Below are 26,347 nucleotides of genomic sequence, written 5' to 3' on the forward strand. Positions count from 1 at the left end.
AAGAAAGAAAGAAAGAAAGAAAGAAAGAAAGAAAGAAAGAAAGAAAGAAGGAAAGAGAAAGACACATAACAATAAGTAAAAATTAGCAAGAGAGAATGGGTGGAAGGAAAAGGAGTCCCAGGCAGAGGAAACAGCCTGGGCAAAGGCCCGGAGGTGAGAGAGATCAGGATTGTTCTAAAAGTTCAAGTGTTTCGAAGTGGTTGGGCACGGAGTGAGAGAGATGGAGTTGGAGGTGGAGGCTGCAGGGGATGGCAGGGCTTGCACCAGGAAAGGCTTGGCTTAAGAGTTAAGATCTTATTGTCTTAGTTGTGTTTCCTCATTCAATGCCACAGCTGCTCATGTAATCAATCTGTGGTGCCAGTTCTGGTTCGCACAGCTAAAAAGACACCCAGAGGGCCCTCTGATCCCAAGAATGGTCTTTATCACACAATCCAAATATGTTGAGGCCATTCATTCCATTTTCTAATGGAATGCCCAGGCAATGAGAAGTGGCTCGTTCAAGGACACACTGCAAAGCTGGGGCATAGTATTGGACTTGGACCCTTTTCTGCCTCACGCGTCAAGGCTTTGTCCCTATAGCTGTGCACTGTCATTTGAGCAAGCAGCTAAAATTCAGGTAAAGCCCCCAGCATAAGACTGGCATGTAGTCGGTGCTCAGTCAGTATCAGTTTTTTTCTTTCTTTTCACAAGCCCTAGCTCTGCCACCACTCCCTGGCTGTGCAGACTTTGGGCAAGTTGTACCTCCTGGACCTCCTCTTCCTTTTTTTTTTGGATGGAGTCTCACTCTGTTGCCCAGGCTGGAGTACAATGGAGCCATCTCACCTCACTGCAACCTCCCCTTCCTGGGTTCCAGCGATTCTCCTGCCTCAGCCTCCTGAGTAGCTGGGATTACATGCATGTGCCACCACGCCTGGCTAATTTTTGTACTTTTAGTAGAGACAGGGTTTCACCATGTTGGCCAGGCTGGTCTCGAACTCCTGACCTCGTGATCCGCCTGCCTCGGCCTCCCAAAGTGTTGGGATTACAGGCGTGAGCCACTGCACCCAGCCGGACCTCCTCTCCTTTACAGGAAGGGTAGGACAAGAAGCCTCTGGCAACTTCTAAGAATTGAAAGGGGAAGGTATCTATTCAGGTGCTAGGATAGTCACACGATTCCTTTTCTGTTAAGATTTCTACTCTCCGGTGCAGCCTGGGACATTTTGCTTTGCCCAGTGCCCTGCAGTGCAAATTGCAAACAAGAGCAGGGGGCCAAAAAGGAGATTGCACGAAAAGCCAAAGTGGTCCCACAGTGTGTGTTTGCATTTGGGTTTTGTCCCTGCAGGAGTCGTTTCCAAGCCGGCAGCTGCCTGTCTCCTTTGAAGAGCCTTGGAAGCAGCCACCATCCATCATTCGCTTGGCATGACTGTTAAGTACCAGTGCTCAGGGCTGAGGGCTTCGGGAAGGGGCTCCGAGTGGGGTCAGCTCAGGGCCAGGGAATTAGAAGGAGGCAATCAAAATGGAGGGATTGAGCAAACCAGTTAACACACAGGCTGTGAGTGAGGTGGCACTCGCTCTGATCCCCAGATAGGGGGCACTTGCAGCTTGGCTGCCTTATGAATGTTCTAGGGGCTTGGTAGCATATTCTTCTTCTTCCCTTGTGGAAATGGTCCTCCCCTATACTCTGCACCCCTTCCCAGCCTCAGGGATGGGCATGCAACCCTGGCCTGGACAACCAGCACTTTGTAATCCTTCTGTCCATACAGAACAGGTAGGATGTTTATATGGTCTTCAGTTGGTCCAATAAGACTTGGGATTCTGCTGTGGTTGCTGAATTGGTTTGAAGAACACCTATAGTTAGTTGCTTATGGCCATCTTACCTGCATGAGGGGTAAGTCTTCATGAAAATAAAGCTATCACAAAAGAAAATACCAAGAGATGGAGGAAGACAGATTCCTGAGTACCTAGATCCAGCCATACCTGATGCTGTTCCCTTATAGTTTTTTCTTTTTGCTCTTCTGCAGACAGTGACTTAACCCTTAGACTTTTTCTGCTATTTCAGCCTATAAGCTCCTTTTATTGGCTTAAGGTGTTTGTTTTGAATTGGACTTACGTCAAGAGTTGCCAAGAGTCCTTACTATTACACTCATTAGGCATGTAATTTTGCCTCCCTGGGCCTTTCTTATATGTAAAATGGGAATGACAAAAACATAGATCTATTACGTAGCTTAAATAAAATAATACAAATAAAGAACTTATCAGTGTTTGGCTAGAATACATGCTCAATTCAGCTGCGATTAATCCACACTCATCCTTTAAGTTTCAAAAAGTTCTTTCTCCTTCACTTGTTCTCGTATAAACGGTTCCTGTGAAGTTTAAATGAAGTATCTTGAGTGCAAAATGCCTGCCATGTAGTTTGGCACATTTAAAATGTAGCTGTTACATGGTTTTCTGATTAGAAAGTTATGGAAGCCCAGGTAAGGGAGGACTGCAGGGCCAAGAATGGAAGGCAGGGAGAGGTGGCTTGAGTAGTATGACTGCCCACTCTGTGGAATGGTGGTGAGGCCATCTGGACTGGCAGCTCAGCACTTAGCACAGTGCTGGAGCCACTGGCATGAGTGAATGTGTGTCCACATGAGACAATCAATGAATAGTTCAACCACAGCCAGGACATGACTTGATCTCGTAGGGAGCTGTGCAAGTTCCCAAACTGGGGGCTAAAAAAAGCATCCTTTACAGAGGACCCCTCTATAGCCTACAGGGGCTGGAGAGGAGGTGGGGAACCTAGAGCTGAGTGTGCAAGAGTTGCCTGGGGTTGGGGTTGAGATGGAAACATCAGGAGCGTGGATGAAAACAAGAGATCTGATGTAGAGAGCTCTGACCACATTTAACACAAGACCATGTGCATGTGAGTGTGTGTGGGGGGGGTCTTGCTGGTGAGCTTATGTGTGTGGAGTGTGCAAGTGTGTTTGAGTGTGTTGATGAGTGGGTGGAGATAGGTAAGTTCGGTGTGTGGGTGTGTGTGAGGAAGAGCGTGTGAGTTCCATGTAAGTGTATCTGAGTGTGTGTGTGTGCACACTGGGTTTGCTGGAAGCACTGGTTAGACGGCTGTTTCTTGTGCGGAGCTCTGGCCATACGCCAAATGATAACCATCAGCTTTCTTTGCCGGTCTCCCTGGAAGGTAGAAGTTGGGTCTGGTGAAACTCTGTATCCGTAGCCCCTGCTTCGGCATGCTGCTTCATACATATATGTGGAATGAAGGGGTGAAAGCGTGGGAGAAAAGGACTTCTGGCCCCTGCTCCAAGGAGCTCCCACAATGAGCATGGGCGTTCTGATGGAAGGGACGTCTACACTGCACTGCTCTATAAGAAGCTCTGCACAACAATCAAACTTAATGCTTGCAACGAGGCTAAGCAGATCTATATCTGTAGATCATGATCTATACTAATAACACTCCTTCTATTTAAAAAACTATATTCTGATTACAAATGCAATACATGCTCATTGCAGTAAATTGGGAAATTTAAAAAAAGAAAAAAGAAAACTCATCCATAATTCCATCCCCTGGAGATAATTACTATTCTCATTTTTATGTATATCCTTCCAGAGTCTTTTAGAACACATGCACACGTATATTACTTTCTTCTTTTTTTGTTTCAGTAGGGCTCATGTGGCAATATCATTTTTAAACTCACCCAATAACTCCTGAATCCCTACGCTGTAAAATATCCCTTGTTAATATTATTTGGACTGGCTGTGTTAGATTTCATGATTTTCAAAAATGCATTTCTGTATTTTTGCCATTTTGGCCTCTTCTTTACAATTTTCAGCCATTCCAAATGATGTTCCTGGAATGCACGGTTTTCATTTCTTTATGGGCCTTTACACGGACTTTTCAAAGTGGGCTCCTTTTCCCGCCCTTCCTTGAGCTCATTCGAGTTATCTTTGAGGTCCCAGCCTAGAGGTGCCTCCTCCAGGAAGTCTTCCCTGATGCATCCATTGTGGATCAGATGCCCCTCCTTCCTGTGGTGTGTTCTCCTTCTCTCATCACGACATGTGAAACAGTTGCACATAGATGGCTTACTCCATCCAGACTGGACTAGGAGTTCCAAGGAGCCCGGGGTCCCATCTTATTCATGGCAGTACAGTGCAGCACCAAGTAGACCATGAATAAGTATTGGAGAGATGTGGAATAAACACTGTGACATATGTTTCTACACAGCTACCTGGAATCATCGTGAGGAAATACTGGCACCCGCATGTGATACTTGAGCTGAAATGTGATACTTGGGCTTAGCATCCAGTTTCATCTGATTCCAAAGGATTGCTTCCACTTTGCCACACCTTCTCCATCCTAGCACCTCGGCTTCTTTTTCCCATTCCTTCCCCCCAGGCTCTCAGCTTCTGGGACAGGCTGGGGCAGAGGAAAAGGAGTCAGGGAGAGGCCTCTGCAACCTGGGAAGTAGAGGGCATCACCTGCTCTGGCAGGAGGCGAACTGGGAAGACTCCTGTGCTGACAGCATTTCCTGTTACTCTCCTCCGGGGGAGAAGTTGGCCTCCTTCCCTCTTGCTGGGGACTCACAAAATCCGATTTGAAATCTACTCAAGTGTACATTAACCAACTTCCTCTTGGCACCGGCTGGGGAGCCTATAATTAGAGCAGACACCATACCATTTAGTGGGTTTCATTCACATGAACAGAAAGTGTACTTGCAGAGGGAGACGGCTTCAGAAGCAAACTTCTGGGAACATTCTCTGGAGAATTTGTGCTTGCAGTGTGTCCAAAGGACCCACAGGCCGACTGCATTTCTAAGTGCAGAGGTTACGTCCAGCTGGACTTGGGTGGGGAGGTGATACCTTGTCGTCCTTAAACACACAGGGCTTGGAATTGGACACACTTGTATTCAAATCCCTGCTCAAGACTCAGGTAAGCAATGCAACTTCTGTAAGGCAGTTTCCTGATCTGTGCAACTGGGAGAGTATCCATCAGCAATCTCACAGGGTTATGTTGTCTAGGGGTAAATGAGATGGTGGAGATATAGACGTAGATGGTGGAGATATAGATGTATATGCCAGAGAAGGTTCTCTATAATAACAATACTTACTACTACTGTGAAAACCACTACCACTAACAAAATAACCAGTATGTATTGAGTACTTACTACATTCAACACCCAGTTCTAACACTTTGGATGCATGAACTAAGTTAGTTTCACAACAATTCCATATGGTAAATAATATTAATGTCTTCATTATACATTTGAGGAAAGTGAGTAACAAGGAAATTACACCACTTGCACATGTTCACAGGCTGATAGCTTTTTACTAATATTTCAAGGGACGGAAGAGAACGTGATGGTATAAGACAGCATATGGGTTGACTCATGGAATGTATAAGCTCATCGATGCTAAGAATCACATTTTTCTTATTATGGTACTGGGACCCAGAAAGGGGTGAGAGTTCAAGATAAACTCTCATTTTTGGATGTACCTAATATAATCTAGGTGCTTTTACAGGGATGGTTTTATTTTGTTCTTATCTCCTGGAGATTGCAGGTGTGAAAGAATAGATTCAGAGGCAGCAGTGTATCTTGCACGAGGTCACGCAGAGCTGTGGTTACAACCCTGGTCAGTCTAATTACAAGTTAATTACTCTTTTTACAATGTTGCAAGGTTGCCTGGGTGGATCAGGACTCCTTCAGATGCAGAGGCTAGTTTAACGGAAGAAGAAAACTTGTTGGATCATTAGTAGGCCTTCAGGCATGGCTGAATCCAGGTCCCTGAGTAAAGTACACAGGCATTTATTCTCCAGCCTCTCTTTCCTCTGTGATGGCTTCATCCTCAAGTGATTCCTCTCTTCATTGTGGCAAGACCTCTACTTGCTCTTTGGTATCTGGCTGACCACCTCCCTCCTCCACACAGTTTCATTATCTCACCCCAACCTAGAAGACTAGGTGATATAGTGTTCAGGGGCCAGCCTCCTGGGACCCAGAGCAGAACACAGAATAAAGTAGAATAGACTTGGGGGTTGGGGAGGAAGGAGAATTACCAGCATCCTCTCCATCTCCCCACATCGAGGCTCCAGTCTCGGTTCCCTCTTTGGTGCTGCAGATTTTCTGCAGAAAAAAACTGGAGACTACTTTGAAGTTCCATCTTCATCTTAGGGACTGAACAGTCTTCTTTATCCTCTCAGGCATTGGCTGGGCCCCCCTCCAATGACCCAATCAAGAAGAAGCCTGAAAGCACTCTCCATCTGACCTGGGATCCCTCTCTGTCAAAACCCAGGTTGGGTCAGCGCCCACCCACAGATGTCTGACTTTGGTTTCTCCTTTCCCCAGCTGCTGACTCAACCTCTTGACCAAGCCCATCCAATTTCCAGTGATTTCCTTGGGCTCTATTTCCTTTCTGCTTATACTCCAGTCTCTACCTCTTTTTCTGTCCAACCATCTCTGTTCCTCCTTCCTGCCCCATCCTCACTTCCCTATTTCTTGTCCCACTAAACACCCCTATTTTGGTTCCTGCTCTTTGCAGACATGGCATTGGGGGACCAACCTTGCTCATTCCTTCTCTGTATCCTTGGCTTCTGCCTGAGCATCATTCACCCTCTGTGTGATTAAAGGCAAATTACCTTCCGTGAGCCTCAGTCTACTCAGCTGCAGAAATGGGAATGATCCCCTTTCATCTACTGGCCGTGGTGGGAGCCAGAGCTTGGCGATTGTATTTACAGTGACATGAGCACAATATGTGAGGAATTACCAGGAGGCTCCGGGCTGCCACGAGACTGGATTTGTACTGATATCGCCCATTACAAGGTGTCATGTTGCATTTGCAGGAGGTGGCTGTATGGAATTCTACTCTCTTGCACTGTATGAAATATTCACCTGCCTTCTCTGGAAGGGACAAGGGCTTCTTCGTTTCCTGACTGATCCACGTCAGAGGAAGCCAGGCTGCAGGCCATCACTAATGCAAGGTGATGCCAGGATCCAATGTAGGGCCTTGGGGACCTGGGACAGAATGGTGAGGCTGGTGGGTGCTGCAGAATGGAAGAAGGGGATTTGAAGCCGTTAGCAACCCAGGGTCAATTAGGTCTTCTTACCTGCTCCCTGTAGGAAAAGACGCATGGCGTTGGATGGAGTTATGAGTTGAGTTGTGTCCCCTCCAGCATTCCTGTGCTGAATCCCTAACTCCAGTACCTCTGAAGGTGACCTTATTTGGAAATAGGGTGGTTGCAGATGTTATTAGGTAGGATGAGATTATGTGGCAGTAGAGTGTTCCCTAATCCAATATGACTGGTTCCCTTATATAAAGGGGATATTTGGACACAGAGACACACACACGCAAGGAGAATGCCATGTGGAGACTGGAGTTACGCTGCTGAAACCAGTAAGCTATTGGAGGCTAGGAGAGGGGCCTGGAACACAGCATCCTCAGGGGACACGGCTGTGCCAGTACTTGATTTTAGACTTCAGCCTTCCAGAGCCGTGAGTCAGCATATTTCTGTTGTTCTATGCCACTCAGTTTGTGGTCCTTTGTTCCAGTAGCCTGATTAAATGAATAAAAAAGGAAACACACAGTTGAGCGGAAGGCTGAGGGGCTGCTGCATAGGCAGGCATAGAGGATGGACTCCAGGGTCAGTCAGCATTGACTTGGAACACGAGAGTTGAAGTTTTAAGAGGGAATTTGGTGTTGAGGGTCAGAATCAGGGCTCTAGAGATAGGATTCAGACATTCTTAGCTCCTCATTTCATGGCGCTGGGCGAGTCATCAAACCTCCCTTTGTCTCGGTTTTCTCATCCATATAATAGGGACAACAATGGACCTCACAGTATTATGAGATTAAATGGTATTACAAATGTTAAGAACTTATCATAGTCTGTGGCATGCAGTACACATCTGAAACGTCATAGCTTTCTTCATTCCTAGTTGAGTGACCTTGGGCAAGTCACTTTGCTTATATAAGGCCTCAATTTCCTCTTCTGTGAAAGGAGGTTGATAATCCTGACCTTACTTTTTTGTTAAAAGCATGTCATAAGGCATAAAAACATCTGTCCCAATAACTAGTAGAAAGTAAGGGGAAAATCACTACTTAGCTTCATTCTTCCCTTTTGAGTTTCCCAGCATCTGCTTGAATACCTCTAGTGATGGACAACTCATTACCTTTCAGGATGTTCATTTCTTGGCACTAATAGATTTATTCTGCCTCTTTGATGAATGTCTCTTACTCTCAACAGTATGAAAGCCCCCATGTCTATTCTTCTTCCCAATTGGACCCTCAGCACCTGGTAGGTACTCAGTAACTATGTTTTGAATGGTTGAACTGTAAATGGTTGAGTTTGGGTGTGGAATGTGTGAGGGCTGAGAAACGACTGTGGCTCCCATGGAACTGACCTATGTATCGGGTGTGTGACTCTGAGAGGACAAATTCCTCATCTTGAGATGACCAGAACCATAGCCTAAAACAAACAATTGAAACTATAAGAGTTTAACCTGGAAAGGACAAGACTTGGGGAATGTGGCAAGTACCAGTGTGCCACTGAAGACAAGCACTGTTCCTGTTTACCATCCTGTCCCCAGAATCTAGCCCAGTGTCTGACACACACAATATAGACTTCAGGAAATATGTGCCCAGTGAATTTTGAAAGAGAGAAGAACACCTAAGATGGATGAAGCTCTCAAGGTTCAGGGACACAGATCTTGCCACAATCAAAGAAAACCATTCTCATGTTTAGAGATGTCCAGAGCTAGCACAAGTTTAGGGTGGGTAGGGGATGACCTACACTGGGGGTTCTTCAAGTTCTTTCCTGCTCTGAGACTTTTTTTTTTGCAATGGAGTTTGGCTCTTTTTGCCCAGGCTGGAGTGCAATGGCATGTTATCAGCTCACTGCCACCTTCGCCTCCCAGGTTCAAGTGATTCTCCTGCCTCAGCCTCCCGAGTAGCTGAGATTACAGGCACCTGCCATCACGCCTGGATAATTTTTGTGTTTTTAGTAGAGACAGGGTTTCACCATGTTGATCAGGCTGGTCTCAAACTCCTGACCTCAGATGATCTGCCTGCCTTGGCCTCCCAAAGTGCTGGGATTACAGGTGTAAGCCACCGTGCCCGACCCTTGCTCTGAGACTTAATATTCTAAGAAACCTTTCCCTGGCTGGGCAGACATGGACAGAAAACAGAGTTGCTTTCCCTTCTCTTGTTTGGGAGGTGTAGGGAGTTCTAATTAGAGAGAGGTGAAACAGGCTAGTTTCCCACCTTAACAATCCTGTTTGTCTCGGGCATGGGTCTTGAAGAAGCAGTGCATTATTTAGGAAAGATTCTCATCCCTTCTTCTCCCTTCTTACGTCCTCTGACATGAGTCCTGCACAAGTCTTGCCTCTTCGCTTGTTTAATGATGATTTCCCCAGGTCTTGAAACCTGTCTCAGAATGCTCATTGTCTACGTCACAACAAACCATCCTGGGCCTCTTAATTAAAAGCCAGCTTTAGGTCTCTCTGCTTGGGACTGGATCTTGGCATCACCTGCATCCTAGAAAGAAGACTATTTGGCAGATTACTAAGTGGGAACTTGGTACCCAAGAAGCCAGAGAAGAAGCACTTCAGAGGGGTTAGGGGAGCCTGGGCATTTTCCCCTGGTTGGTGGGGCCGGCCAGGGCAGATTGTATGTTGAAAACCACCCTTGAGTGGCATCCCAGTAGAATGGAAATAATTTGGATTCAAGCAGCTAAGATTCAGAGTTTCACCTCTCCAAGGTGATCTCAAATAAGTCACTTCATCTTGGGCTTCAGTTTCCTTTTCTGTAAGTTGGGGGTTGCAACAGCATTTAGCTCCCTGAGGTGCTGTGAAGAGTAAGTGAGTACAGCACTGAGCATAGAAGGCTCTGCATGGTCAACCTTATGGAAGTGTAGAAATGCCCTTTTCAGCAATTTTAAGTGAGAAATGTGGTCATTTCTTTCACTCCTTAAAAAAAAATTGGCCAAGGAATCTCAGAATACTAGAAGGGGGATGGATGACTTCAACATTTGTTTAGCCTGACTCCCTTAGTTGTGGACAAGATGCTTGTCTGTGGCCACATAGCATGGGAATGCAGAAGCAGGATTAGAACTCACTTTTCCTAATTGCCCTCTTGCACTTTCTAGGTGAAGATGGCAACAATGGCTGCAGTCCAAGCCCTAGTGGGGAGATGAGGAGCAGCCCCTCTCCTTAAAAATAAAGCCGGATTCCTAACATTCTCTTCAACCCACGGCTGTGCAGGGCAGGGTCTTAACACAGGAATTGCAACATAACAAATCCACTGACTGCCAGCTTTGATCTCACAAGGATGGAGTTGGGGAGGTGAAGAGAAAGTAAATGCTCTCCTGACTTTCCAAAGGAAAACAATTTTCTTTCTTGGTAACTGCAATTACTTGAAAACCATGTCAAAACAATAGTGTGCCTCCAACAGTCAGTCTCTCTCTCTCTCTCTCTCTCTCTCCCCTCTCCTCGTCCTCCCCGCTTCCTCTACCTTCTTCTCTTCCTTCTGCCTCCTTTGTTTTGCCCTGGTATTAAAGACCATGGACAGAGACACATAAGCTCCGCCCACACGCCCTTAGCTGACCTATGCTGGGAAAGAAGGACCGTGTTCGATCAACACCCAAGATCTAGTGAGCTTAGCTCCTCACGTGGGTATTTCAGAAGGCATTGCTTTTTGGTTGCATTTTCTTATAAGTTGGCGAGCTGCATACTGATGGACATTCTTGAGAAGCTTGGAGGGCACTCATCTCTCAGGGATGCCCTAGAAAGGTTGTCTGCACTAGTGAGATTTGCTGCTCATTCCAATTAAGGTCCCTCTAACTCCAAACCTCTTTGAATAATAAATAGATAATGAGAGTAAGAAAAATAAAGAATATGTCATTAACAAAGCCGCAGACCACAGTTCATTGGCAATGTTGGGACCAGTTAGCTCTATGATTGCTTGGACAACTGTGTCTGTACCTAAAACATCCAATTAATAGTCATATTCCCACTGTCTGATCACTGAACAGTCTGGGTGAGAGGTCACCAGATTCCAGCTCACATAGCTAAATAAGACCTTTTTGTAGGTTCTCTTCACTCTCATTTAATTACAGAAACAATTGTTTGAACAGATTAATATATCAATTTAGCAGAAGAATAACTGTACAAATGCAAAGCCCTTCCCAGGCCAGGATAATAAGAACTCAGCTCTCACCTCTGCCTTAATCAATCTTGTTTTATTTTAAGCTCACATTTGTGATCTATTTGGGGTTCATGTCTCTGTTATTCATGTCTTTAGAAATCTTGTCTTGTGGATGTGATGGGCAGTAACCAAAATAGTATTTACCCAATAAGACTCTCAGATCCTCAAGGGCAGAGTATTTACCTCACTTGCCTGTATGCTGTCAAATGCTTAGTAATTGTTCAGAAAATATAGAATAGATACATTAATAATGAATGAATGTTAAAAGGGAAGTTGAATTTAAGCCCAATGAGGGTAACATTTTATGACTTTTTTTTTTCCTGTTGAAAACCCAACATCTAGAACAATGCTCGGTACATAGATGATGATCACTAACTACTTGTTTATTGTATGTGTGAGTGTGGAATGAATGAATAAGAGAACAAAGGCTCTTCTCTTTGCTAATTCTGGAAGTTAGAGGAAGTAATTTATTCATTTTTTTAATAGATGAGGAAATGGAGGCTCAGAAGAATCAATTTATGAGAAGTCGCTTGGTGAAGTGTAGAATGATATATAATACATATTCATTATTAATTGACACAATAATGCTGTGAAACCACCACACACTTCAGCAGTGTACGGCAATAAATATTTATGGCTCAGGTAAGCTGGGCTAGGCTGGATGGTTCTTCTGGTCTCAGCTGGACGTTCCCTTTCTGAGCCTCAGTTTACTCATCTGTAAAATGGGCATGACAGTTGCAGAGCCCATTTTGTGAAGATTAAATAAGGCAATCTAGGACATGGGCTGTCTCTATGTCCTCAAATACTGAGGGCTGGCCGGGACTTGAGGGATATAATGGAGACAAAAATAGACACGATTCTTATTTCTGTTGGAAGCAGGATGGTGGGGGTGAGGGTATAGATAGACATCATACAAAGAAAGGTGGAATTGAGCTGTAATTGCTGCAGTGGAGGGAGGGTGCACGTTGTTCTCTGACAGTTTCCAATGATAAATTTAACCTCATAAAGGAAGTCAGAGAATTCTTTCCTGAAGTGTCACTCTTAGGCTGACATCTGAAGAAGCGACACCTAGTAGACACTCAATAAACGTTAATTACCATCATTATCCCTTTCTTCCTCACCACCAGAGGCTAACTTATGAGCAGGAAAGGGCAAGATTTAGCATTTGAGCACCAGGTATATCGCAGGCAATTTTCACATTATTATCTAATTTAACCATCATAACAGTCCCCCGGGAAGTAAGCAGGATTGTTATTCTTAGCTGACACGCTAAGTCTCAGATAGGTTAAAGCATTTTTAGAGGAACTGACAGCACTGGGGTTAAAATCCGGGTCTTTGGGACTCCAAAGTTCTTTTCCCCTGTAGACACAGCATGCAGTTTACACCTTCATGGTTTGCCTGATGGACAGTGGGAGCGTCCACTGAATCTCAGAACACTATCTGTGAACTCCTGTCTTTCCAAAGGTTGAGCACTGCCTGGAATATCATCAGTAGCTTGCCAGCTCTTTTGGTCCTCTTTCTGGTAGGGTCCATTTTTGCCTCTTTTATAGTAGCCAAGAAAATAAAGCAGTTTCCCATGAGTGGAGACACATTTAAGATCTTAAGCGAAGGAAGAGTTGAATTTTGAGAAAGACCAGAAATTTGGGAGGAGATACAGTAAAACGCAAGATGAAGAAGATACATAGACCCCTTTCTCTCCCCCAGAATATTAGAGTCCTGCGGACCATTTAATTCAACCCAGTCATTTAATGACTGAGAAACCTGAGGCTCAGAGAGGGTTAGGTATTTGCCAAAAGGCAAACAGCATAGGACATACAGAGTTAGGGACTTATTCCAGAATTTCTTAATTGCTTTTGTGCTTTTTTTCCCCTCTGCAAACTCCCTCCAGTTTGGGGGGTGGCTTAAAATCTCCTCAAGGAAGGCAGCAGATTTATGGGTTAATAAACATTTACAATGAGCTCCTGAAAAAACAGACTCAGGTAGACAGGAATTATTCATTCAAATTAACTATAAATTAAGATCAACCTAATTTAGGCCTATTAAAATGGAAAGCATATTATCTCTCATTCAAAGGAATTTGTATTTGATGCAAATAGAACAAGTTCCTAAACTTTAGAAATGTTCTTGGATTTTTCATCTCCGTAGTTAACCAACGAAGAATGGGTCCCCCATTTAAAAACAGGGGAACATAAGGAACAATAATTAGTTATGTAAATAATGTGGCATTCTTGTTTATAATTAGTTCAAGAATAAAATAAAATTCACGCATGTCACAGGACTAATTTTCGTATGCAAATGAACAATCAAAATTATAAACGGTAATAATGCAGTTTGGGAGATGTGACATTCTCAATTTATTAGCAGGGGTGCCAGTTACAGCTGATGATGGCTGACGTTGGGAGATTTCAATGGTGCCTGGGCCTCATCAAGAGAAGAAAATCTAACTAAAATATTTTCACCCATTTTATGTCACTGATGGCTGCAAAGTGAACCCAGGGCACCTCTGTGGCTGGAGAGAGAGGTGCTGCACCAGGGAGAGAGGAGTCCAGGTGAATTTTTGAAAAGAACGCTCTGAAATTTGGCTAGTGAAAAAAGCAAAGACCAGGCATTCCAACCTGGGCTCTGAACCTCAACAACGTGTGTCACCTTGGGCAGGCCCCCTTTGCTGCCTCCGAATTTCCCCATCTAGGGTGGAAGTTTTATTAAGGAGGAGGAGGGAGTTTTGAAATCAAACAGACTTGGAATCTTGGTTCTACCACTTGCTAACTGTAGGGCTTTCCTTAACCTTTCTACCTTACCTATCTGGACTCATGTAGCCTCATCTGGTAAGTGACAGTGATATTCTATATCTTTAGGCAGTGCCAAATTACCTTAAAGAAGGGCTAAGCACATGTTTGGGGCACTAGAAAAGTAGAGTACCGGGGGAAGAAAAAGTGTGAGATAATCAGGAGGTCTAGAATCAAAAGCTGCTTAAATTTTGGCGTTATGAGAGCATCGTGTCATTCTGAAAAATAATTTAAAAGTATGTAATATGTTTAATGGAAAATTATATATGGAATGTGTGGGTGTGCATTATATACAGAATATGCTTTGCTCCTTGGAATGCTGTGAGATTGAATGAATTGTACATATAAAATAATTAACACAGTGCCTAGAAGTTGGAAGAACTCTGTAAATAGTTGTAGCAGCTACTGTTGTTAAATGAGTAAGCTGCATTCCAAAATCTCTGCAGTCCTTTTTTAAGCCCCAGTGTTCTAGGATTCTGCCTGGAGGGAGGATGTTTAATTTCAGATAATAGCTGCATCAGGACCAACATAGGCCAATGGGGATTTCCAAAGGCGGATGGTCCAAAGCACGCTGGGAAGGTTGGCAGGATTTGCCCTAAGCATCACTGAAGTTGATATGATGAGACATAGTTCATCTGGTCTCAAACGATCTCCCCCAGCAGTCATGGTACCCAACATTTTGCAACTAGAAGCCCATATCTGCTAACTCACCAAGACTAGAAACCATTCATGATGTCACTATGATGTACATCATTTTACTTAGATTTATTTATCTACCTATATCCATCATCCATCCAAACATCAGGAACCCTCTGAAGGCTAACTGCACCATATGGTGGATACGATGGATAGATTTTAGTCCTCTTTAATTGTTGGCAAGCCAAATTTGGGATGGGAATTGTTATTGAGCAGCTATTCTGTGCTAGACCCTATCTAGAAGCTTTAGATGCATTATCCCACTTAATCCTAATGACAGCACTAAGAGCTATGGATAACAATGTTTATAAAGTAATAATAGCTATGATTTATTGAGTGTTACTATGTATTAGTCACTGTGCTAAGCCCTTTATATGAGATATCACATTTAATGTCCCCAACAGTTTTGAGAAGGACTCTTATTTCTTTGATTTACCATTATTGCCCAGCTTCAGAAAGGTTAAGTGACTAGCCCACGGTTACATGGCACGTTAGAGGTCAAAGCAAGTCTCATTCCCTGGTCTTTGGAATTCCAGGTTGGTCACTGTCTGCTTCATTGTGCCTCTAGTTAACTGATTTTCTCTTGGAGGGAGGCATGCAGGCTCCCAACCTCACTAGATTATCATGGGAGGAGGAAAGACAAGAGCTTTCTCACAGAGTTAACTCTCCACTCCTTGCCCCCTGCGGAAGGGCACCCCCTCCTGAGCATCCTGACAGGTCAGCCTGCACTCAAAGTAGCCTTTCGGGGGGCCCTCGATGGCTCCCAGATGGGAACACACACAGCTGTCAGGTGCTTCCGAGAGTCTCTGGATCCTAAGAGCACTGCGGGGGCCTGTAGGATTAATTGCTTCTCTGGCTTCCAGCAGGGAAGCGGGGTGTGGTGACAGCTTGGCTTGGTTAAGGATGAAGGGGCAGGCACACAGGTGGCAGAGAGCAGGCCTCTATAGCGCAGGATCAGAGGAAACTCTGTGGCCGAGAATGGCTCCTGGCAGGTAGGGAAGCCCGTGAGGACCTCACTTCCCCTAGAAGGAAGATGTCAGAAGCTGATGTCATTTTCCCCCCGTGCAGTTCTAAAATTATGTAACCGGAAGAGGTGCCACAGGAAAACCTGTTTCTATCATCCTTATTCTTTCTGTGTGGTCTTCCTCCTTGTCTTTCTTATGATTCTTCTTCCACAGTTAATTTTTTTCAGGCACCTTCTATATCTCATGCTCTGGAAATACCAAGATGAACCATGCAGACCCTGACCCCATGGAGCTGAGAGTCTAGTGGGGGAAGACAGACATCATCAAACACTGGCACAAATAAAGGCACGTTTACCTGAGGGGTTACATGTTATGTTAGGGAGGCACAGACTCTAGGAGATCCAGTAGCGGGGCCTGAGCTTGGTCCAATGTTGGCCAGGAAGGGCTTTCCTGCAGAAGTAATGTTTGCACTCAGGACCAAAAGATGACCAGGTGAAGAGTCACCTCACTCCTTGAAACCTCAGTTTCCTTCTTTGTAAAGTGGGATGATAGTAACACCTACATTCCAGGATATCTGTGAGGATAAACTGAGATGACACAGATGAAAATGAGTAGTATGGAGTGTGGTACATAGTCAGTGCCCATCGTATCATGGCTTTGGCCATAGTCCCTTGATGTGAAGCGAAGTTCCTATAGATTGGAAGGCCCATCGTTGACTTAGAAACCGCTGCCCAAGGGACAAAGAAGAATGCAAGCCCACTATGCGAAATGGAAGCACACAGAAAAGGAAGGGCCTCACTCTGCTCTCTCTTCTGTGTGTGTGTGTGTGTGTGTGTGCACGTGTGTGTGTACGATGAGAAGTTTGCACAGAGAAGCTGGTGTTTAGGCCAGGTCCTGAATGGTAGATAGCAGTTTACAAGAGAAAAGGGGGAGGAAGGGTGTCAGAGATAAAAGGAACATCAATGCAAAGTGATACAAGGATGAGAATGAGTGTCATCTGCCTTGTCAGATGCCTGGGGAAATTCCAATGGGCACATGGAACAGATCCCCAAACAACCTTTAATAACACAATACTATTACTCCTAATGGCAATAACGGCAAAAGCAATAATCACAATGACCACAATAGCAACAGCCCCTACAGTGCATTGAAAGGTTACTCTCTTTCAGGCACTGTACATGGGTAACTTCACCTGAAATGCTGAAAATAAATCTTGCTCATTCTTTCCTGGGATATAGTGAATGACTTCACGCCCTACATTGTATGGGCTACCCACATAGGTGAGGAATTGAGGATACAGCCATGGAGGATTTTTCTGTTAAACCTCAGAAGGGATGCTCTCAATTTCTGCAAGCCTCTCCTGGGCAACATGAACGGTCCAGACAAGTTCATTCATTTTTTTTGTTTTTCTGGAGGGTTAAATGGGGGATAGATTATTCAGGAGGTAGGTTTAGCTCAGTCCAAGGATGGCTGCGAAGAGCTGTGGTAGGTAGTGCTCTGACAAAGAGTTCCCTGTCGTGGGGATATTCAAGTGTAACTCGGTTAATTCCTTGTTGGGGATATTCTGAGCGTGGTCAGAACAAAGAGAAAGGGAAATTCAGGGGGAATTGGTCTAGAAGACCCCTTCAATTCCAAGATGCTGTGGTTTCAGGAAGGTGGGAATGATCTACCATGAAAGGTTTTTACAACAGTAGGAAACATCATCATCTTGGCTTTGTCTATCTCCAGGAGGCTTGAATGTGATTTGCATAACCACAGGGGGATGGATGTCTTGATCTTTCACAGTTGTTTTCCAGCCCTTAGAATCATTCTGGTCTTTGCTTGCAACCTCCTTTAGAACCATATCCTGAGCCACCTCCATCCTTCTCCCAAATTATTGTAACAACTTCTGAGTAGGTCCCCTAGCACTCTATAATCTACCCTCCACACAGAAGCAAAAGCTATCATATAAACTAAAAATCCGATATATTTTCCCCCTACAGTTGTAACTTATGACCATGGCCATCCCCAACCCAACTGGTTCTCCCATTCCACCTCCCCTCACCTAATGTGCACAAACCACTCTCCCTTCCTTTCTGACTCACAAACATTCAGGGCTTTCGCATTTGCTCTGTCTGAGCCCTCTTCCCCTAGGACTTTGCAAGGCCAGTTTTTTTCTCATCATTAAATTCCCAGCTCAACTATCACCCCAGACAGGGCTCTCTGACCAGTCTCCAGTCACTCCATCCGGACGACCCTTTTAATTTTCCTTTCAGCATTTATCTAGCTGGGCCTGATGATGTGTGTCTGTAGTTTCAGCCACTCAGGAGGCTGAGGAAGGAGGATTGCTGGAGCCCAGGAGTTCAAGGCTGCAGTGAGCTGTGATCCCATCACTTTGCTCCAGTCTGGATGACAGAGCGAGACCCTGCCTCTAAAACATAAATAAATAGGCCAGGTTTGGTGGCTCATGCCTGTAATCTCAGCATTTTTGGAGGCTGAGGCCAGTGGATTGTTTGAGCCCAGGAGTTTGAGACCAACCTGAACAACAGGTGAAACCCTGTTTCTATGAAAAGCAAAAATTAGCCAGGCATAGTGGTACATACCTGTGGTCCCAGATACTCAGGAGGCTGATGTGAAAGGATCACTTGAGCCTGGGAAGTTGAGGCTGCAGTGAGCTGGGACTGCTCCACTGAACTTTAGCCTGGGCGGCAGAGTGAGACCCTGTCTCTAAATACAAAAATAAGTAAAGCACTTTTCAGTATCTTTCTGGAATTCTTATCTATTTGTTAACATATGTATGGTCTTTTCTGCTGCCGAGAGGTGAAGCCAGCTGGACTTCCTGGGTCGAGTGGAGACTTGGAGAACTTTTCTGTCTAGTTAGAGGTTTGTAAATGCACCAATCAGCACTCTGTGTCTAGCTAAAGGATTGTAATTGCACCAATCAGCAACTCTGTAAAATGGACCAATCAGCATCTGTAAAATGGACCAATCAGCACTCTGTAAAATGGACCAATCAGCATTCTGTAAAATTGACCAATCAGCAGGATGTGGGAGGGGAAAAATAAGAGAATAAAAGCTGACCACCCCCCAGCCAGCAGCGGCAACTAGGTGGGGAGCAAGTTTGGGTTGTGGAGGATTTGTTATTTTGCTCTTGGCAATAAATCTTGTTGCTGCTCACTTTCTGGGTCCGTGCCACTTTTAAGAGCTGTAACACTTACCATGAAGGTCGGGGCGGTTTCATTCTGGAAGTCAGCGAGACTAAGAACCCACCAGAAGGAACCAACTCTGGACACGCTGCTATACCTAAGCTCCTTGGCAGCAGCGTCTTGGTTTTCTTTTTCTTTCTTTCTTTTCTTCTTTCCCCTTCGCTTTTCTCCTTCCTTTATTTCCTTCCTTTTTTTTTTTTTTTTTTTTTTTTGAGATGTAGTGTCGCTCTGTTGCACAGGGTGGAGCCCAGTGGCACAATCTCCGCTCACTGCGAGTTCCGCCTCCCCAGTACAAGTGATTCTCCTGCCTCAGCCTCCAGAGTAGGTGAGATTACAGGTGCCTGCCACCACACCTGGCTAATTTTTTGTATTTTTAGTAGAGGCAGGGTTTCACCTTGTTGGCCAGGCTGGTCTTGAACTGCTGACCTGGTGATTAAATAAATTTGATTAATATATAACATACATGGAGGAAGATGTACAAGTCATACGTGTATAGTTCAACGAATTCTCCCAAACCAAACACACTCCTGTGTAACCAGCAATGAGCTCAAGACACTCTACATTTCCAGCCCCTACCTCAGTCTCCAACCCCCAAAATATTCTCACATTCCCAAGTCGACTCCCCAAGGGTGGCTACCATGCTACCTTCCAACAGGTAGATAAGTTTGTGCAGCTTTTGAACTCTTATGTGGGTAGACTCACACAGTATGTATGTTTGTGACCAGCCTGGCCAACATGAAACCCCGTCTCTGCTAAAAGTACAAAATCAGCCGGGCATGGTAGTCGGTACCTGTAGCCCCAGCTACTCAGGAGGCTGAGGCAGGAGAATAGCTTTAACTCAGGAGGCAGAGGTTGCAGTGAGCTGAGATCATGCCATTGCTCTCCAGCCTGGGAGACGAGAGCGAGACTCCATCTCAAAAAAAACAAAAAACAAAAAACAAAACTACAAATACATATAAAAATCTAGATGAAATGCACAAATATAATTTTGAGTAAAAGAAGCTGGATGTAAAACATACATACTGTGTGAGTCTATCCACATAGAGTTCAAAAGCTGGAGAGACTTATCTACATGTTGGAAGGTAGCATGGTAGTTACCCTTGGGGAGTCGACTTGGGAATGTGAAAACATTTTGAAGGTTGGGGTCTAGGGTAGGGGCTGAAAACGTTGAATGTCTTGAGCTCATTGCTGGTTACACAGGAGTATGTTTGGTTTGGAAGAATTCTTTGAGCTATGCAAGTAACGTATGACTTGTACATCTTTCTCCATGTATGTTATGTATTAATTGAACTTATTTAAAAATATTTATGGGGTCCAGCTATGTACAAACTGAGCTTGACTGCAGAAAGCCATCAGAATCAAGAGAGAGCGAGTTCTTGGCATCACGGAGCGGTCTACATTCTAGTTCATGCCGTGGACCTGCTGGGTGGCCTCAGGTAAGAGACCTCATTTCCCTTATCTATAAATGGAGAATCCTAACTCCTTCCCCTAATCAAACCCAGCTGGTGAATTCCCCCTTCACCGCTCCCTTCTCCCCTCAAAGAGACAAGCCGTCCTTGCCATATGCCTCTTTGCTTTTTCCACCCAGAGCTACGTTTCAAATGCTGGCCCAGAAAGGTGAGGCAAGGAGGGGCCCTGGCCTCCACCTCTGTGAATCCCACAGCCCTCCTCCTGAGATCTGCAGGGGTAGCATGAAATATTTAAAAGCTCAAATTGAAATCCTGTTAGCGCCAGGTCTTGTAAAGCCAAGTTCTCCAACCCCAGAACATCGGTATCTGTTTGCTGGTGTCATTTAGGGACCCCGGCTTTCCAAACCATTGACTGAAACTTTCTGTCAATCCAACACTTTTAGGGTAATTTAACTTAATAATACCTTTGTCGGCACTGGCGCCTGTATCTGAAGGGTGATTACCATAGAAGTTATTTTGGGTTGTTTAATGGAATGTAGTAAATTCTCAATTGACAGGGCAGATCCTCAGAATGGCTTTTCAAAGTGTTTACCTTTCAAAGCTTTCTCTCTCACTTTACCAAACTTAGTACTTTGAGCCAGCGAAGACTTCATAAATTATTAGCAATTGTTCTCCCCCCTGTGTTCACATGCATCATTAATTCTTTGTAAAAAGTTCAAACTGTCCGGGGCTTAATTGTTATCACTTGGAGAACGGCTAGAAATGGATGCAGGCTCTATTATTTCTGTCAGAAATTTTGACTTATTGCACTTGATATTTTACCCATCACATCATATCCTCGGTACAGGAGAGAGGAAAAAGGAGGGGCGGGGGGAGAAAGGGCATAAATGCGTTTTCTTGAAACAAAACAAATATAATAATACATATATTTCTGAGGAGAAAAGTCAAGGATCCATCTGACAAAATAATAGTTTTAATCCTCCAAAGAGAGAGGAGGAGGGCAGCATTGGGGGAAATTTCTATTGCAAATTCTTTTGCCTCACACTGTATTTTTATTCTAAGTTTTGAAGGTTGTATAATTCTAGGAATCTAATGTTTAACGATTCTGAGATGTTGAAATTTTATGAGTCCAAATTCCCAAGGTGTTTGATTTTAAGGATGAATTAATCCCACAGTCCAATATTCAGGACTGCTAAAAAGTATAGTGGAATTAGAAAGATATTGACAATAACCACAGAAATAGCTAAGTTTCGTTGAGACCTTAACGATATGCAGGCACTGTGCTGAGTGCTTCATGTGCAGTACCTTATTTTATTTTATTTTTGCTTTTGATAATTTTTTTTTAATTATACTTCAAGTTCTGGGGTACATGTGCAGAACATGCAGGTTTGTTACATAGGTATACACATGCCATGGTGGTTTGCTGCACCCATCAACCCATCATCTACATTAGGTATTTCTCCTAATGCTATCCATCTCCTAGCCCCTCACCCCCCAACAGGCCCCAGTGTGTGATGTTCCCCTCCCTGTGTCCATGTATTCTCATTGCTCAACTCCCACTTATAAGTGAGAACATGCGGTGTTTGGTTTTCTGTTTTGTGTTAGTTTGCTGAGAATGATGGTTTCCAAGTTCATCCATGCCCCTGCAATCCCATTCTGGGTGTGTATCCAAAAGATTATAAATCGTTCTACTATAAAGACACATGCACGCGTATGTTTATTGCAGCACTGTTCACAATAGCAAAGACTTGGAACCAACCCAAATGCCCATCAATGATAGACTGGATAAAGAAAGTGTGGCACATATACATGATGGAATACTATGTAGCAGCACCTTATTTAATCTACGTGTCACTCTAAAGTAGGTACTGTTATTAACCCCTTATATAGCTGGGAAAACTGAGGCACAGGGAGGGTAAATAACTTACTCAGGGACACACAGCTGGTAAAAAGCAGAGTTAAGCTCTGACTTCACACCCTGTGTGTGTAGAGCTTATGTATATTGTGCCCCATCTCAAGATACTGCTCTTTTGCCCCACCTGGCATGCTGTGGATCAGTGTAGAAGTGATCCACATTGGTATATGAGTCTGTTGTCAGACCACCCGTGAGGCAACCCAGCCCTGACCTGTTTTTTGTTTCTGTTGACTTTGCTCATCCAGTCCAGCAGATCACCCTTTCCCATACATTCTACAAGGTCACATCCTCCAAGAAAGCTTCAGTCCTGCCCCACTGTCCTTTGAATCCTCATAACAGTTGGTACCAGGGAAAGGGGTAATGTGGCAGTCTAGTAGGCTGGCCAAAAGCATGGACTATGGGGTCAGATCCCTTCAGTTGGGATCTTCTGCCACTAAATCCATGCGCTAAGCTTCAGTTAGGCAAGCCATTTAAGCCTCAGCTTTCACATCTGTAAAATGGATATAACCACCCCTGCCTCACAGAACTGTTGTGAAGATGAAGGGAGGTGTTCCAGGTACTGCTTCACAACAGTCAGTGCTCAATACATGTTGGCTGTTGTTCTCTCTTGTCTTGTAGTGATCTCATACTGAGAGTTTTATACATTAAAGTATGAGAGTATTTTTTTCCTAGTCAACATTTATTTTCAATGAGATTTGGAAATTTCCTTACCAAGTAAATCAAGGCGAAAGTATATTAAACTATATTTTTAAAAATTGTATTTTTGACAAGTGACCGTTATATATATTTATGAGGTACAATGAGATGTTTTGATTATGTTTATATTGTGGAATGATTAAATCAGGCTAATTAACACATCTATCACCTCATTTACTTACCATTTTTGTGGTGAAAGCATTTAAAATCTAGTCTTTTTAGCAATTTTGAAATTATATATTGCATTGTTGTTTATTATTGTCACCATTCTATACAATAGGTCACTGAAGCTTATTCCTTCTGTCAGCTGAAACTTTGTACCCGTTGATCACTGTCTCCTATTTCTCTACCCACCTGCTTCCCCCAGCCTCTGGTAACCACCATTCTACGCTCTGCTTCTATGAGTTCAACTTCTTTAGATTTCACATATAACTGAGATCATGCAGTGTGTGTCTTTCTGTGTCTGGCTTATTTCACTTGGCCTAATGTTCTCCAGGTTCACTGAAGCAAATGACAGGATTTCCCTCATTGTAAAGGCTAAATTGTATTCCATTGTGTACATATACCACATTTTCTTTATCCATTCATCTGATGTTGGACATTAAGGTTGCTTCCATATCTTAACTATTGTGAATAACATTTCAGTGAACATAGGAGTGGAAATATCTCTTGGGCATAGGATTTCAATTCCTTTGGATATACACCCCATATGGTAATCCTATTTTTAGTTTTCTGAGGAACTCCCGTACTGTTTTCCATAATGGCTGTATTAATTTACTTTCCCACCAACAGTGCACAAGGGTTCACTTTTTTCCATACTGGCATCAACTTATTATGTCTTTTCGATAATAGTATTCTAACAAATTGTGATGATACATCACTGTGGTTTTAATTTGTGTTTCCCTGATGATTAGTGATGACCAGCACTTTTTAATTCCTCATTTGTCCGTTTGTAGACCTTCCTCTGAGAAGTGTCTATTTAGGTCCTTTGCTAATTTTTTGATTGGGTTATTTATTTTCTTGTTATTGGGTTGTGTTTCTTATATATTTTTTATGTTAGCTCCTTATCTGGTGTATGGTTTGCAGATATTTCTTCCCAGTCCTTGAGTTGTGTCTTTATCAATTTTTCCTTTGCTGTGCAGAAACTTTTTAGTTTGATGTAACTCCGTTTGTTTGTTTTTGCTTTTGTTGTCCATGCTTTTGGAATCATACCTAAGAAATATTTGCCCAGACCAATATTCTGGAGCATTTCTCCTATGTCCCCTCATAGATTCACAGACTCAGGTCTCATGTTTAAGTCTTTAATCCATCTTGAGTTGATTTTTGTATATAGTGTGAGGTAGGGTACAATTTCACTCTTCTGCTTGTTGATATCCAGTTTTCCCAACACCATTAATTGAAGAAGCTATCTTTTCCCCATTGTTTGTTCTTGGTGCTTTTGTCAAAACTCAGTAGACCATAAATGTGTGGGTTCACTTCTGAACTCTGTTCTGTTCTGTTGGTCAATGTGTCTGTTTATATGCCAGTGCCATGCTGTTTTGATTACTACAGCTATGTAATAGATTTTGACATCAGGTAGTGAAATGCCTCCAGCTTTGTTCTTTTTGCCCAAGATTCCTTTGGTTATTTGAGGTCTTTTGTGGTTCCATACAAGTTTTAGGATTGTTTTTTCTTTGCTGTGAAAAATGACTGAAATTTTGATAGGGATTGCATTGAATCTGTACATCACTTTGGGTAGTATGGACATTTTAACAATATTAAATCCCAATCCATGAACACAAAAACATTTCCATTTCCAGTAATGCACTCCATAATGACATTTCAGTTAGTTGACAATGAACTGCATAGACAAAAGTGGTCTCCTAAGATTATAATGGAGCTGAAAAATCCCTATTTCCTAGTGACATCTTGATGATCCTGACCCTGTGTAGAACTAGGCTAATGTCTGTGTGTGTGTCTCCTAGTTTTTAAGAAAAAAGTTTAAAAAGTAAAAAAAAAAAAAAAACTAGAAAAAGCTTGAAGAATAAGTATATAAAGAAAGAAAATATTTTTGTACCCTGTATAATGTGTATTTTACACTATTATCACAAAAGAGTCAAAAAGTTAATAAAATTAAAAATTTTATGAAGTAAAAATGTTGCCATAACCTAACGTTAATTTATTACTGAAGAAAAAATGTTTTAACCTAAATTTAGGGCAGCCTAAGTGTTCAGTGTTTATAAAGTCTGCAGTAGTATACAGTAATGTCCTAGGCCTTCACATTCATTCAGCACTCACTCACTTACTCAGAGCAACTTCCAGTCTGCAAGTTCCATTCCTGCTAAGGGCCCTACACAGTTGTACCATTTTTTATCTTTTATGCTGTATTTGTATTGTACCTTTTCTATGTTTAGATACACAAATACCATCGTGTTAAAATTGGCTATGGTATTTACTACAGTTATGTACTGGATGGGTTGGTAGCCTAGGAGCAGTAGGCTCTACTATGCAGCCTAGGTTGTGTGGTAGGCTATTCCAGCTGGGTTTGTACAAATACACTCTATGATGTTTGCACAAAAACAAAATTGCCTAACCACACAGTTCTTAAAACATACTCCCATCATTAAGTAACACATGACTATATTTGTGTCTTCTACATTTTCTCTCACCAATGTCTTATGGTTTGTAGTATACAGATCTTTCACCTTCTTGGTAAAATTTACTCCTACATTTGTTTGTTTGTTTGTGTGAGGCAGGGTCTCAGTCTGTCACCCAGGCTGGAGTGCAGTGGTGGGTTCATAGCTCACTGCAGCCTTGACCTCCTGAGCTCAAGCGATCCTCCCACCTCAACCTGCCAAGTAGCTGGGACTACAGGCACACATCACCATGCCTAGCTAGTTTTTTTGTATATGTATTTTTGTAGATATATGATTTTGTCATATTTCCCAGGCTGGTCTCAAACTCCTGGGCTCCAGCAATCTACCCACCTGTGCCTCCCAAAGTGCTAGTATTACAGGCATGAGCCATCGCGCCTGGCTACTCCTAAGTATTTTAGCTTTTCTTTTTGGGACTATTGTGAGTGTGTTAGATTTCTTAATTTCTTTTTCAGATAGTTGATCGTTAGTGTAAAGAAATGCTATTGATTTTTGTGTATTGATTTTGCACCCTGCAAATTTACTGAGTTTGTTTGTCAGCTCTAACAGTTTTTTTTCATGGAGTCTTTGGAGTTTTCTGCATATAAGATCATGTCATTAGCAAACAGAGACTATTTCCCTTCTTCCTTTCCTATTTGGTTGCCTCATTTCTTTTTCTTGTCTAATTGCTCTGGCTAGAACATCCAGTGTTATGTTGACTAGAAGTGTTGAGAGTGGGCATTCTTGTCTTGTTCCTGATCTTAGAGGAAAAGTTTTCAACTTTTCACCACTGTATATTATGTTATTGGTGGGTTTTTCATCTAAGGGCTTTGTTGTGTTGCAGTACATTCCTCCTATTACTAAAAAAGGTTGCTGAATTTTGTCAAATGTATTTCTGCATCCATGAAGATGACAACATG

The sequence above is a fragment of the Hylobates moloch genome, unplaced genomic scaffold, assembly GCF_009828535.3.
Source record: "Hylobates moloch isolate HMO894 unplaced genomic scaffold, HMol_V3 SCAFFOLD_19, whole genome shotgun sequence".
NCBI lineage: Eukaryota > Metazoa > Chordata > Mammalia > Primates > Hylobatidae > Hylobates > Hylobates moloch.